This window comes from Ctenocephalides felis, unplaced genomic scaffold, assembly GCF_003426905.1.
Source record: "Ctenocephalides felis isolate EL2017-DRISC unplaced genomic scaffold, ASM342690v1 CF-g0.4_SCAFFOLD_00601, whole genome shotgun sequence".
NCBI lineage: Eukaryota > Metazoa > Arthropoda > Insecta > Siphonaptera > Pulicidae > Ctenocephalides > Ctenocephalides felis.
The window spans coordinates 1-7,056 of record NW_020536755.1 but is presented as its reverse complement, the minus strand read 5'-3'; the positions used below and the strand labels follow the sequence as shown (position 1 = coordinate 7,056).

Here is a 7,056-nt window from a genome sequence, read left to right as displayed (position 1 = left end):
TTTTTTTAATAGATATTTATTAATACATATCAAGTAAACTTTTTTTATAACAATAACAAAAGCAAATAAACTTTCCTATTTATAACATCATCACTCGATAAAACATTTCACAGCATCTGAACATATTTTATTTGTTGTTAATATATTTATTATCCATTATGAAATATTTATTTCATCGTCTAGAACAGTGACTGGGAAACTTTTTCAATCATAACCCCAAAATATTTTTGTCCAAGTTTGTATTGTCATCTGAAACCTCGTATTCCTTGTTAATAAATTTATAATATATCATTATATATTATCAATATGAATAATTTATGAAAGCGTTAAAATGAGATTGTAAAATGCACTCGACTCTACTTTTACCTTAAAAAATAATGACTTCATATCATAGTCTAGAATCTTGCTATGCAAATGTACAGATTTATTGACATTCCACATTGCATTTATTATAATCAAACATTGACTATTCTGTCAAAATTTATATCTTTCCTTTCTATAATTTATTTAGTTACAAACTTTTGATGAAAAACTTTTCGATAACATTTTACTACTAAGCAAACCAGTTTCTCTATTTTCTGCGCTTACAACAATATTACCTGAAAATAAATAAGAATATGTTTTAAATGCAGAGACATATAATTATATTATAACAAGTATTGTCTTACCTTTTATAAATATGAAAGTGCAGTATGTCTTCACTCAAAAAGATTAGGTTATGTTATATTTTATTATGTTATATTTTATTATATTTCACGTAATATGTACAACTGATTTCTCAATGTGTTTAAACTCCTGATCAATATAAAAATCCTTAGTGAGAAAAATAAAATTATCTTGCATTTCTTACCATTTTTATTGAAAACTTGCAAATTTTGACATTTCGAATAGCTAGTTTCCGATTATTTATTAGAGATACTAATAATAATGTAGTTAGCAGTAATTATTCTAAAAATAAATGGCTATTAGTTACAATGCATAAACGCATAATTAAGTATTATACTCACCAATAGTAAAAAGAATTCGTCTATTAAAACTAAGGTTATGTTAGATATACATAACTTATTACTTAATCTATCCATCCCAAATCAAATCAGATGACGTAAAATTAAGTTGAACTTTCAAACCTTTGTATTTTAATCCAAAGTAACAACAAAGAAATGAAATATTGTATATTTTTCAGAGACAATGCTTACTAAACAATTGTTTACCAAACTTGTTTGTGGTATATATTTCGCACCAATGCACATTACACACATTAGAAAACAATGTACACTATAACACTATTACACATTACACATAACTGAAAATATTATTCGATTATTTCCAGCAAAACTAGTATCTTAAAACATACTATAATTAACAATTTTGCATTAAAGGCTAAGGACGCCGTGTGACGCGCGGCGCTTCTTGTGGCATGCGTCATGCATAGAAGTTCATAGAAAGTTCTAGAATCCTATACCTGCAATACAAGATAGTGAGTTGCTACAATACCATTGATACTTCGTGGTGTAATGGTTAACGTCAGAGCGTTTTAATTTTGATTTTGGGGTTCAAATCCCAGTCCCGTTATTATTATTTTTTATTTTATAATTGCATGAGTAAATATAATTAAAGTTTTCAATTAGTTTTATATATATATCGGACAGTATTTAAAATAAATTTAAATAACATTTATAACTTTTTTATAATGAAAGGAAAACTGAATTTTTATACTATTCTCAACATTTGAGATTTTCATAAAGAAACCGTATAAAGTATTATACATCGTTAGAATCGTCTCAAAATTCTTAGTTTTACTTCCACATATCACAACTTGGTATTTTAAACGGTTTGGCCTATAGGCGAGTTGCAGTGCCAAAATTCTAAAAAAATTGGAAAATTTCAAGAAAATTATATGAATACACATGTCGAATTATATATCATTTTATTCGTAATTTTATTCTGCATTTTTCGTCTGAATAAACCTTTTAAGTATCCTTTACTGCTTAGATTGTAGCATAGGATATATGTGAATATATAGATCTTTGATCTCATTCCACTTCGACAAAATATTTAATTAGCAAATCAAATTTTTTCACAAAACAAACTTCTTTTTCGAGAAGTTAATTAAATAATAATACTTACAATATTGATGATAAAAATATTACATCATATTTATTTTTCTAGAGAAGGACAATATTTATTAGCCGATGATAAAAAAATATTGCATCAATATTTATATTTTAGTTTGAGAACAATATTTATCAGCCGATGATAAGAAATATTGCATTAATATTTATATTTTAGTTTGAGGACAATATTTATCAGCAGATGATAAAAAATATTGCATCAATATTTATATTTTAGTTTGAGGACAATATTTATCAGCCCATGATAAAAAAATATTGCATCAATATTTCTATTTTAGTTTGAGGACAATATTTATCAGCCTATGATAAAAAAATATTGCATCAATATTTCTATTTTAGTTAGAGGACAATATTTATCAGTCGATGATAAAAAATATTGCATCAATATTTATTCTTCTATTTGAGGACAATATTTATTAGCCGATGATAAAAAATATTGCATCAATATTTCTATTTTAGTTTGAGACCAATATTGGACAAGGCCATTTATAGAGATTATTGCCTCAATATCGGCTGACGTTGGCCTGGTCGATTAGTTGACATCATCACAGAACCGACGTTCGCCTATATTTGTGCAATATAGGCAATCACGGCCACAGAAAACCGATATTGGTAATATATTGTACCGATATTAATTCTACATGGGTTGCTTTGAAAATCAAACATAAAATTTTTGTGTTTAAACATTGTAATACATGAACTATAGAAAAGATTTTTTTATGACTGAATTCAACAGAGAAAGAACATAGTACTTTGGGGTTAAAAATAATTATTACATAACCTAACATTAACAATCAATTTTTCACGTGTTTTCTCAACAATCAAATCCTTTTTAATACTTTTTGAAAACTTCATATTCGTCATATACTCGCTGGCCCTTTTTGGTGAAGAAACCTATTTAAAATTTGTATAAATTTGGAATGAAACAAGAACAACAATTTAATTTCAATAAGGTATTTATTAATTAAAATCTTTTCTTCGTGCTTTCTGTTCTGCAAAAGTGTCTATGACATCATCAAAATTTAATGAACGAGCCATAGTATTTTCAATAGTATTTTCAAAACTTAATAAAAAGTTAGTTTTCTATTAGTCATTATTTGCATATTATAGAGCTTCATCAATAATATTAAAGAAAATATTAAAAAAAAATCACAACACTCTAAAATTATATTTTACATTCTTACACGCTCATGTTTTTTTTCGAAATTAAATTTATTTAGAAGAAAATTTTCATGTTTATTCTAACTTCTGTTATCAGTAACCAAAATTTGTTAGATTTTACTAATTTTTACGCGTATTTGGGGCCTCCGTGGCCTGGACAAAATAAAACTATTTAAAATAATAATCTTACATTCCTCGCGTACTTTTTCACGCGTATTTGGGGCCCCCGTGGCCTGGACAAAATAAAACTCTTTAAACTAATAACCTTACATTCCTCGCGTACTTTTTTACGCGTATTTGGGGCCCCCGTGGCCTGGACAAAATAAAACTCTTTAAAATAATAACCTTACATTCCTCGCGTACTTTTTCACGCGTATTTGGGGCCCCCGTGGCCTGGACAAAATAAAACTCTTTAAAATAATAATCTTACATTCCTCGCGTACTTTTTTACGCGTATTTGGGGCCCCCGTGGCCTGGACAAAATAAAACTCTTTAAAATAATAATCTTACATTCCTCGCGTACTTTTTTACGCGTATTTGGGGCCCCCGTGGCCTGGACAAAATAAAACTCTTTAAAATAATAATCTTACATTCCTCGCGTACTTTTTTACGCGTATTTGGGGCCCCGTGGCCTGGACAAAATAAAACTCTTTAAAATAATAATCTTACATTCCTCGCGTACTTTTTTAACGACATTAAGTTTGGTTGAACGAAGTTTTCATAATTAATTCGTTTTTCATGATTTTTTTATATTATTAATGTTTCTTACGGTCATTGGGGGCCCCCTGCTTCGGGGGCCCCGTATATTTGATACGGCTGATACGACGGTAGTTACGCCCCTAATTCTTACGAAAACATACTTTTCAAGTAAAATAAAGTATTAGAATTTAATGTAAAAATATTTCTGAGCATGCGTTCTTTTGGGCCGGGGGCTCGTGGCATTTTGCCACCCACGCCACCCTATAGTTACGCCACTGGGTCAGTCTTAGTCTTGAAAAATTAGTGCCAATTCAAAGATGGTCGGAAAGTGGTGGTTTTCACAATATAGTTTATATTTGCTCAAAGTCAATTTGGACCTTTGTGCCTCGCCCCTGCTAGCATTTTTAATTTGAAAATTTTTTTAGAAATAAAACGCGTAATTTAAATAAAACATTGGACGGTGACTAATACGTGAAATGTCAAACGTTTTTGACAGATGATGTTCAATTACGCTTAATAGGATGTTTTACGAGATTATTATTTAATTATGATTAAATTGTAGTAAGTAGTTTTGTTTATAGTTTCATTTATATACAAAAATGTTAGTAAACGGGCCGCAAGTGTTACTAGAGACTCAAAATATCAACTTTTTTGAAATTTGAAAATTTTGGCATATTTTTCTCAAACACGGTGCTCTGAAAGATCTCATTTGTATAATTATATGCTCATTTTCTAGGTTATATTATTTTTTATTTATGTTAATTAAATTCAGAACCTAAATTTGGTATCGATCAAATGGACATTTTGTCGAATAACATTTTCCCAGTTATAATTTCGGAGAATTTATCGAAAAATAGGTCTACCACCGAAGTGTCAAAAACCAGCAAAGTTAAGCATTGTTTAACAACAATATTTGAAACTAGAGGGAAAAAGATGTATAACCAGCTATAACCTTGATTGTTATGACTTTGCTATCCGGAGATAAACGGTAATCTTTGAAAATCCATAATAAAAGTATTTTCTTCTGATGGTAGTTTTTTAGCATTAGTTAAAAATGTAATTATTTTGTAAAATACCTTTAAAATTATAATAAGGCTTCAAACCTTTTTGCTACCTGCCCGTTTCAAGTTACACAGCCTATAGGGTAAAAAGGTTTAGATAACAAATTTTTGAAAGACATCAAAAAAACACATTTCTACAATGATGAAGGCAGTTTACTGAACGTAGTCAGATAATTGTTTCATTTGATATATGTTATTTGTTGTGATATAATTGTTGTGGTTTTCACAATATAGTTTATATTTGCTCAAAGTCAATTTGGACCTTTGTGCCTCGCCCTGCTCTACATATATACTTTTTATTAAATTTACTTTAATTCATCGAATGTTACTTGAAACTTTTCAAAAAGCAGGTCAAAGAAGAAATACTGAATTCATTTTCTATCTCTTCTCGCAAAAATTTGAAAATTTTGTATAAGTTCAGTAGTATTATTTACAATTATACTATTACTAATAGAAAACTAACTTTTTATTAAGTTTTGAAAATACTATTGAAAATACTATGGCTCGTTCATTAAATTTTGATGATGTCATAGACACTTTTGCAGAACAGAAAGCACGAAGAAAAGATTTTAATTAATAAATACCTTATTGAAATTAAATTGTTGTTCTTGTTTCATTCCAAAGGGTATGGGCGTGTTTCCATACAGAATTGGCCCCACCCTGGTATTTAAATTATTTTGATGCCATTTTATAGGTATTTTCGAGAAAATTCGATATACCAAATTTCAAATCCGTAGCTCATCATTTGGCCGAGATATCAGTGAAAACATGTGAAAGTGGCCCCTTTTTTCAAACTCACTTTTTGTCGAAAATATGAGAGATATCGAAAAACTGTTCACGTCATTCTATTTGTACTGATTTTGTCTATATTATTTATAATGAATAATGTTAAAAAATTGTCATTTATTGGATGAAAAGTTGAAAATGAGTTTTTATTTGAAATTTTCGACCAGTACGGTTAATTTGACTACTTTCTAAATAGCATCATTTTAAAGCCTATATATTTTACTTTTATTATCCAAAATTATATTTAAATCGAAGTGGAACTTTTTATAAAAAGTTGAGAAAACCGAAGGTAGTACACGCTGAACCCGTAGAATATCCGTGTAAGTAGCGTCTCTCAATAGCAAACCAGTGCACATTGCGCATCGGAACATATTCTATATAAAGGGAGAACTTATTTACAAAATAAAACTAGATATATACATTTATGTCTTTTATATTCATATATTTATGTATATAATTATTGTGGTTATATATTTATATACAATGTTTTTTGTTTTGAAATTATACCTAAAACTTTATTTGCTTTTTATATTTTATATTTTATATTGTTACTGTATATTATTTTATAACGATAGAAATACATAAATAAATAGTAATATGGAAGTTAAGTTACGGAGTTATTAAGACACTTTTAATCGTAGTCGCTATCATTGTTAATAGAAACTGTAGTTCTTTCTGTTATAAATATTATGTCTTTTATATTTATACTTTGTGTATACAAAATATGATGCATTCAACCATTCACTCACAATAAAAACTAAACATAAATTATTCTTTGAATAACAATTGGAATATTGAGATAAAATACGTTCTTTACTCTGTCCTATCTTTATCTATACTGCAATAATACAAAGATATAAGAATATAATATAAAAAATTCATAGTAATTTGAAATGCTCTAGCTTTGTTACTTAATTTTATTTTAAAAATGCATCAGTTTGTGTTTTTTAAGCTGCTTCCAGTATAGTTACTTCAAGAATTTATAATATATCATAAAATATAATGTTTCGGTAATTACTATCATAGATTTCACAGTTATTTTATTTAGTTGTTTTGCTTTTTTGTGTTCTGTGTGAATCTGTATTTAGATTTTTTTAATTCAAATCCATGTTATTTTAGTGAGAGCTTTGGTGGTTTAGTGGATATTTTAGTAATTCATAATTATAAAGCTAATAGAAAAAATAATGCCGGAAAATTGCAAAATCTGCAATAAACAA

The 7,056-nt window shown here is 28.0% G+C and overlaps 1 long non-coding RNA gene across 1 annotated transcript; it reads right to left on the bottom strand.

Annotated features, from left to right (window-relative positions):
- Positions 1–561: 561 nt before the first annotated feature.
- LOC113366530 lies at positions 562–870 on the bottom strand. Its single transcript, XR_003366280.1, has 3 exons — positions 851–870; positions 669–795; positions 562–599 (listed from the first exon to the last, which is right to left on the bottom strand). It is a non-coding gene; the product is annotated as an uncharacterized LOC113366530 (long non-coding RNA).
- Positions 871–7,056: the final 6,186 nt, after the last annotated feature.